This window comes from Callospermophilus lateralis, chromosome 1 (genome assembly GCF_048772815.1).
Source record: "Callospermophilus lateralis isolate mCalLat2 chromosome 1, mCalLat2.hap1, whole genome shotgun sequence".
NCBI classification, from domain to species: domain Eukaryota; kingdom Metazoa; phylum Chordata; class Mammalia; order Rodentia; family Sciuridae; genus Callospermophilus; species Callospermophilus lateralis.
Window position 1 is genome coordinate 158,798,981 of NC_135305.1, and position 6,000 is coordinate 158,804,980.

The 6,000-nt window shown below is 51.1% G+C and overlaps 1 protein-coding gene across 7 annotated transcripts in view; it reads right to left on the reverse strand.

Moving 5' to 3' along the window:
• Positions 1–1,930, reverse strand: part of Pitpnm2 (phosphatidylinositol transfer protein membrane associated 2) — a 126,845-nt gene extending 124,915 nt beyond the window's left edge. For 5 of the 7 annotated variants that reach the window (XM_076844340.2, XM_076844542.2, XM_076844614.2 and 2 more), the window contains exon 1: positions 1,201–1,285. The gene's annotated coding sequence lies outside the window, so the exon portion shown is untranslated. Of the gene's footprint in view, positions 1–1,200; positions 1,286–1,862 lie in introns of those variants that run through there. The other 2 variants (XM_076844262.2, XM_077109040.1) reach the window with 2 other exon arrangements.
• Between the last annotated feature and the right edge of the window lie 4,070 nt (positions 1,931–6,000).

A 6,000-nucleotide genomic window follows, 5' to 3' on the forward strand; every position in this document is an offset into this window, starting at 1 on the left:
TAACTCACTGTGGCTCTCTGCAGTGAGAGAGAGCTTGACAGCTATTCCAATCAGAGTACAGTCTCTTAATGGGAGAACTGACCCACAACAATCCCTGAGCCAGGCAAGCTAGAGTCCCTGAGGCAAGCCCAGAGGGGTTTCTGCTCCATGGAGGCCCTAAACCCCACAGGCCCTGATTGCACACAGGATGCTGACCCAGGCTGGGGGCCAGAGATGAATCAAACTCCACCCCAGTAGCTCACAGTCCAGCAGAGGAGATAAGCCAGGCACAAAAGTAACTATAAAATAAGGCAGACAGTGATAAGAGCCACAGAGATAAACTACAGTGGGGTTCAGAGCAGCAAGAGGAGTCTGGCTTGGGTTTGAGGGATGATTCAGAGAAGAGAGTATTGACTACCTTTTCCCCTGAGATGCAGGGTGGGGGACCTGGGGGAGCACAGCTTCTACCCTAACAGTTCTGCTGACTCCCAGAGGCAGGGGAGGAGCTGGCAGTGGACAAAGAAAGATGCTCCTGAAGCATCCAGATTCAGGCAGGGAGGGGGAAGGTAGGCCACAGTGTTTCGGAGATAAGGAGGGGTGGGGGAGGAGGAGCCTAGGATTTCTATGCAGAAGCGGCAAGTCCCTTGAAAGGGGACAAAGCTAGAGGACCTGCCTTGGAATGGCATCAGTGTGGCAGGCACTGTGTTTACTTGGGATGTCCATTTAGAATGTGGGGTGGGGATCAGTGCACATTGAGGAAGGGGGACACTAAAGTTTCCCTCTCCCCAGGCTGCCCCCAAACCCCACCACTGATAAGAAAGAATACAGGGTGGTGGAAGAGGAAGCTGCCGGCCCTAGGACGAGCAGGCACCTCCCAGTACGGCGGGAGAGAGAGACACAGCCCATCCTGGGGTCCTCGACGCCCACCCGGCCGGGGCGGGGAGAAGCCCGCGGAAACCGAGCCTCCGGGCAGCCGGCTCGCGCCTCCCCCGGTGCGGGGCCCGGCGCTGCGCACGCACCTGCCCCCGGGCTGCCGCGACACCTGCCCCGGGGCGGGGGTCGCCCTTACGCCGCCGGGCCGTGGCCCCCGGGTCTCGGCAACGCGCCGAGCCGCGGGTCCCCTCGCCACGCCCTCCGCCGCCCAGCCTCGGCCTCGGCCAGGCGCTCTGGGCTCCCGCGGGCCGCACGGCCGCCCTCCGCTCCCGCCCGGCGGTCACTCACCCGCCCGCAGCCGCCGCTAGTCCCTCCGATCGCGCTGGGCCGCCGCCGCCTCACGCCGCCGCCGGGGCAGCGCGGGCCCCGCGGCCCCGGCCCGGCCCGCTGCGCCCCGCGGCCCCGCGCGCCCCCGCCGCCGGCTGGCCCTGGGCGAGCGGCCGGGCGGCGGGCATGCTCTGGGCCGTCGGGGCGCCGCTGCTCCGGGGGCCGCGCGGCCGACTCTCCGCGCCCCGCCGCACCTCAGCCGCCGCTGCTCGCGCGCGCCGCTCGCATTCCCCCACTCGCCGCGGCGCGGCGCCTCCTCCGGCCGCGCGGGGGAGCGGCGCGGGGCGTCCCTCCGGGCCCGGCCGCTGCCGCCGGAAGAGCCCGGCTCGCCCGGGCGCCCGAGTGTCGCGGAGCGGCGGCTCCTAACAGCTCGCCTTTGAAAACGACGCTCCGGAATCAGTGGCGAAGCGGGGAGCCGCCGGCGAGGCCGCCCGGGCACTGGGATGGGGGCGCGGGCCGGAGGCGGCCGGGCGAAGCCCCACCTGCGTGCTCGACTGCGGACCCGGACCCGCCCCAACCTGCGCCGGGTCCTCCCCAAGACCCCAGCAGGCCCGGGGCGCCTGCGGGCCATCAGCACGGGACAGCCAACCCCCGGGGAGGATGCTCGGAGCCCTGGTCCCCACCTGCGAAAGGAGCTGGGCAAGGCGTAGAGGCAGCTCGCCCCTGGTGTTCCATCCCGACAGGCCTCCGCCTGGCACATGGAGAGACCAACTGGGTGCTGGGGTGAGACTGACAGGAAAACAGGAAGTGTGAATTTAGGTTGAGCAAGGACAGACCATTTGCCAAAACCTGAAGTCACGGAACTTAGTGGAGCCATCACTTAGTATCACCTTATGTGGCCTAGAGAGTGGAATACTTCCCTGGAAGGGCAAGCACAAGATGAAAATAAAGAGGTCCAAGCTGGGCACGGTGGCCGCATGGTGGCCCCACAGTGGCTCATGCCTGTAATCCCACTGACTGGGAACTCAGAAGGCTGAGGTAGGGAGATGCAAGTTCCAGAATGGCCTCAGAAAATAAGTGAAGCCCTAGCAAGTTAGTGAGATTCTGTCTGAAAAAATAAAAAGGGCTGGAAATGTTCAGGCATAAAGGGCCCATGGGTTCAATCCCCAGTATTCCCCCCCAACAAAATTAAAAATAAGGGATGTGTTGAGACAAAGTAAAGGAGTGCCAACCACACAGGCTATTCATCCCTCTGGGTTGTGGGCAGATGTTCAACCTGAAAGGGCCAGGAGAGCCACCACTGCCCTCCCATCCAAGGTGGGTTAAAGGTGTTCCATCAAATACTGCCCCCTCAGTTCCTTCCCTCCACCAGTCTGCCCTACGGTGCAATAAGATTGATTTCTGGAGCATTTCCAGAGTGAGGCTCTTTGAAACTTTGCTCTGTAAGTCAGTAGGAACTGGGCTCTGAGACAGAACATCATTGTAGCATTTTATTAAAACGTTCCCCAGCATTGAGAACTAAACCTAGGGCCCAGCAAGTTAGGCAAGCATTTTACCACTGTGCTACAGTCCCCATTATAACTTTTTTTTTTTTTTTCAGTGCTGGGGATTGAACCTGGGGCTTTACATAAGCTAGGCAACCAACACTACACCCTAGTCCCCGCTGTAGCATTTTGATGACTATACACAAATGAGGTAACTTCAAGGACTTATATATGCCTGAGACTTTAAACACCATTAAAAACTATCTCAGCCAGGGATGGGGGCACACACCTGTAATCCCAGCAACTGGGAGACTGAAGCAGGAGGATCAAGGCCAGCTTCAGTAATCTAGTGAGACCCTCTCAAAATATAAAAAAGGGCTAGAGAGGGCTGGGGTTGTGGCTCAGTGGTACAGCCCTTGCCTAACAAGTGTGAGGCACTGGGCTCAAATCTCAACACTACATATAAGTAAATAAATAAATGTCTATTTACAACTAAAAATATATATATTTAAAAGGGGGGGGGGGGCTTGGGATATAGCTCTGTAGTAAGAATCCCTGGGTTCAGTTCCCAGTACCGCCAAAGCAGGTATGAATAAATACACTAATACCATAAGACAGTTCACATCCACAAATATTTATTAAATGTCCACATGTGCCATATTTGAAAAAGACGACATGATCCCTGGTCTCGTGGAGCTTGATGACTCGTTACTCCAACGTTTGACTAGATTTAAAGCAACTGCAACAAGCACTGTCATCTTCTACCCATCAGAGCACTATATGTGAAGCATTTTTTTTCACATTATTGGTCACTGTTACAGTGAAATTGTTAAATACATAATTGTCCTTGAAATCTGTAGTCATAGTGACAACATGGTGCAAGTGCAAATTTATGGCTTGATTCCTCATAGAGCTGAGGTCTCTACTGAGATAAAGCACAAATCAGATGAGAAAAGGCTTAGAAACAGGTTCTAAGAATACTGGTATCTTTTAATACATTATCAAACCAGAGCTCTTGACAGGGCAGGAAATTATTTCCAGCAAAATTGTGCAATATAATCAGTTTAGTGAGACCCAAAAAGTCTCATAACCAGACATATTTCACTTATGACAAATATGATTTACCTTTATGATTCCCTAAAGGGCTCTAGATGTATATCTATTTTTAATTAATTAATTATTATTATTATTATTTTTTTTTAGTACCGGGGATTGAACCCAGGGGCACTTAGCCACCGATTTAATATCCCCAGCCCTTTTTATATTTTATTTAGAGACAAGATCTCACTAAATTGCTGAGGCTGGCTTTGAATGTGTGAGCCTCCTGCCTCAGCCTCCCCAGCCGCTGGGATTACAGGTGTGTACCACTATACCAAGTTTTTTTTTTTTTTTTTTTTTTTTTTTTTTTTTGAGACCGAGTTTCACTATGTTGCTCAGGCTGGTCTTGAACTCCTGGACTCAAGTGATCCTCCCACCTCCCAAGTAGCTAGGACTACAGGTGTGAGCCACCACACCCAGCTACATTTATTTTTTAAAGCTTGGTTCTCAGACATGCAGAGCAAATAAACATTAAAATTTAGTAAAAACTGTTATTATTTAAAAATTAAAAGGATGAAATGTCTAATTTTATTACATATAAACCTTTCATCTTATTACATATAAACCTTTCATCTATACATGTAATAAAATGTTCCGAATTCAAACAGCATTCACCAAATCACCTGGCTTTCCTGGATTTAAAAGGCAAACACTCTCTGGTTGGTTATCAATTTCCAAGTGGTCATCTCTAAAATTTTTTTTTTTAAGGTGGACACAATATCTTTATATTTATGTGGTGCATGCTAGGCGAGCTCGCTATCACTTGAGCCACATCCCCAGCCCCCATCTCTAAATCTTTAGGGGCCCAGGGGCTGGTACTTCCTTCACATGGTCCTGTTCAAGGCCACCCCATCACCTGTAGAGGTCTACTCATGGAACACTTGAAGGAAAAGTGGCAGTGGCAATAACTTTTAGGAAAACAGTCTGTATTTATTTCTAAATTCCCAAATCACCAATTTTATTAAGATCAAAGTACTGTCTGAACTAACATTTGATAGGTTATCCATTTTAAATTTTTTAGTCATTAAGAACAACAAAACCCACACCAGAGGAACATTCCTTTAGACTCCAAGAAAACCCACGTTTTCATGCAAAGGGTATAGGGTCTTGATTTAACATTGAGCAGCCATTTTAAATGTTAACTGCCATCCTACAAGATATTAAGTTTCACTTTCCTGTACTTCCTCTTACCTGAACTCCCCACCCCCACCCCCTAGGTAGTAACCTACCCCATGGTACCATAACCCTAAGCCAATCTCAGAAGAACATGACCCCTTTGCTCTGGAAAGCCCCATGATGCCATCAATCTAAACCAATCCCATGCCATTCCCACCTGCTTAGCTCGGACGCCCTGAACCTATCCCACAGTCCCATAGCTCCAACTCCAAACCCCTACCCCACAAAAGCTGAACCCCCAAACATCTAGGGGCCTCTGTCCTCTCTATAGAAAGATGGCCTTTATTTGTCAGCTTTGAGAAATAAACCTTTGTGTGGATCTCTGCCTGGTCTCTTCCCTTCATTTTTTACTTGATTTCTTACTTGCCCTTCTCTCGCTTTCTCACTTTCTTTTCAAGGAGCAAGACCATCTTAGACCCCCAACAGAAATGCCAACCAAAGATGTATTTTTTTTTAGGTCAATTGCTTTGGATATAATCCTTTTTTAAAAAAATGGTGGAGTTCACCTGTAATCCTAGTGACTCAGGAGGCTAAGGCAGGAGGATTGAAAGTTGGAGGCCAGCCTGAGCAATTTAGAGACCCTGCCTCAAAACAAAGTAAAAAAGGGCTGGGTGGGATGTAGCTCAGTTGTAGAGAACCAACTGGTTTAATCCCCAATATCACAAAACAAAACAAAGAACCCTTTTTTGGCTTGTGGTTGTGGCTCAGTGGTACAGCACTTGCCTAGCACGTGTGAGGCACTGAGTTCAATTCCTAGTATCACAGAGCGGGGGGAAAAAAAAGCAAAAGCAATTGTTACCTTAAAAGCCCACTTAACTCATACTGAATCTGAAGGTATTATTTATGCACCCTTATTAAGCACCAGGCACTTGACAGAATCTTCATTAATGAAAGGGATCCTATCACAGCTGGGGAAAGCAGACCTGAGCCAGGGCATGACCCTGGTCTGCCTGGCTCGAAGTCTCCCCTCTCCAACCCCTGTGCCCAGCTGTGCACTGCCTCAGCTTGGCTGTGAGCTATAGTTGCTCCAGCTCCAGCTGGAGATGTGGCCAGGAGCCACTGC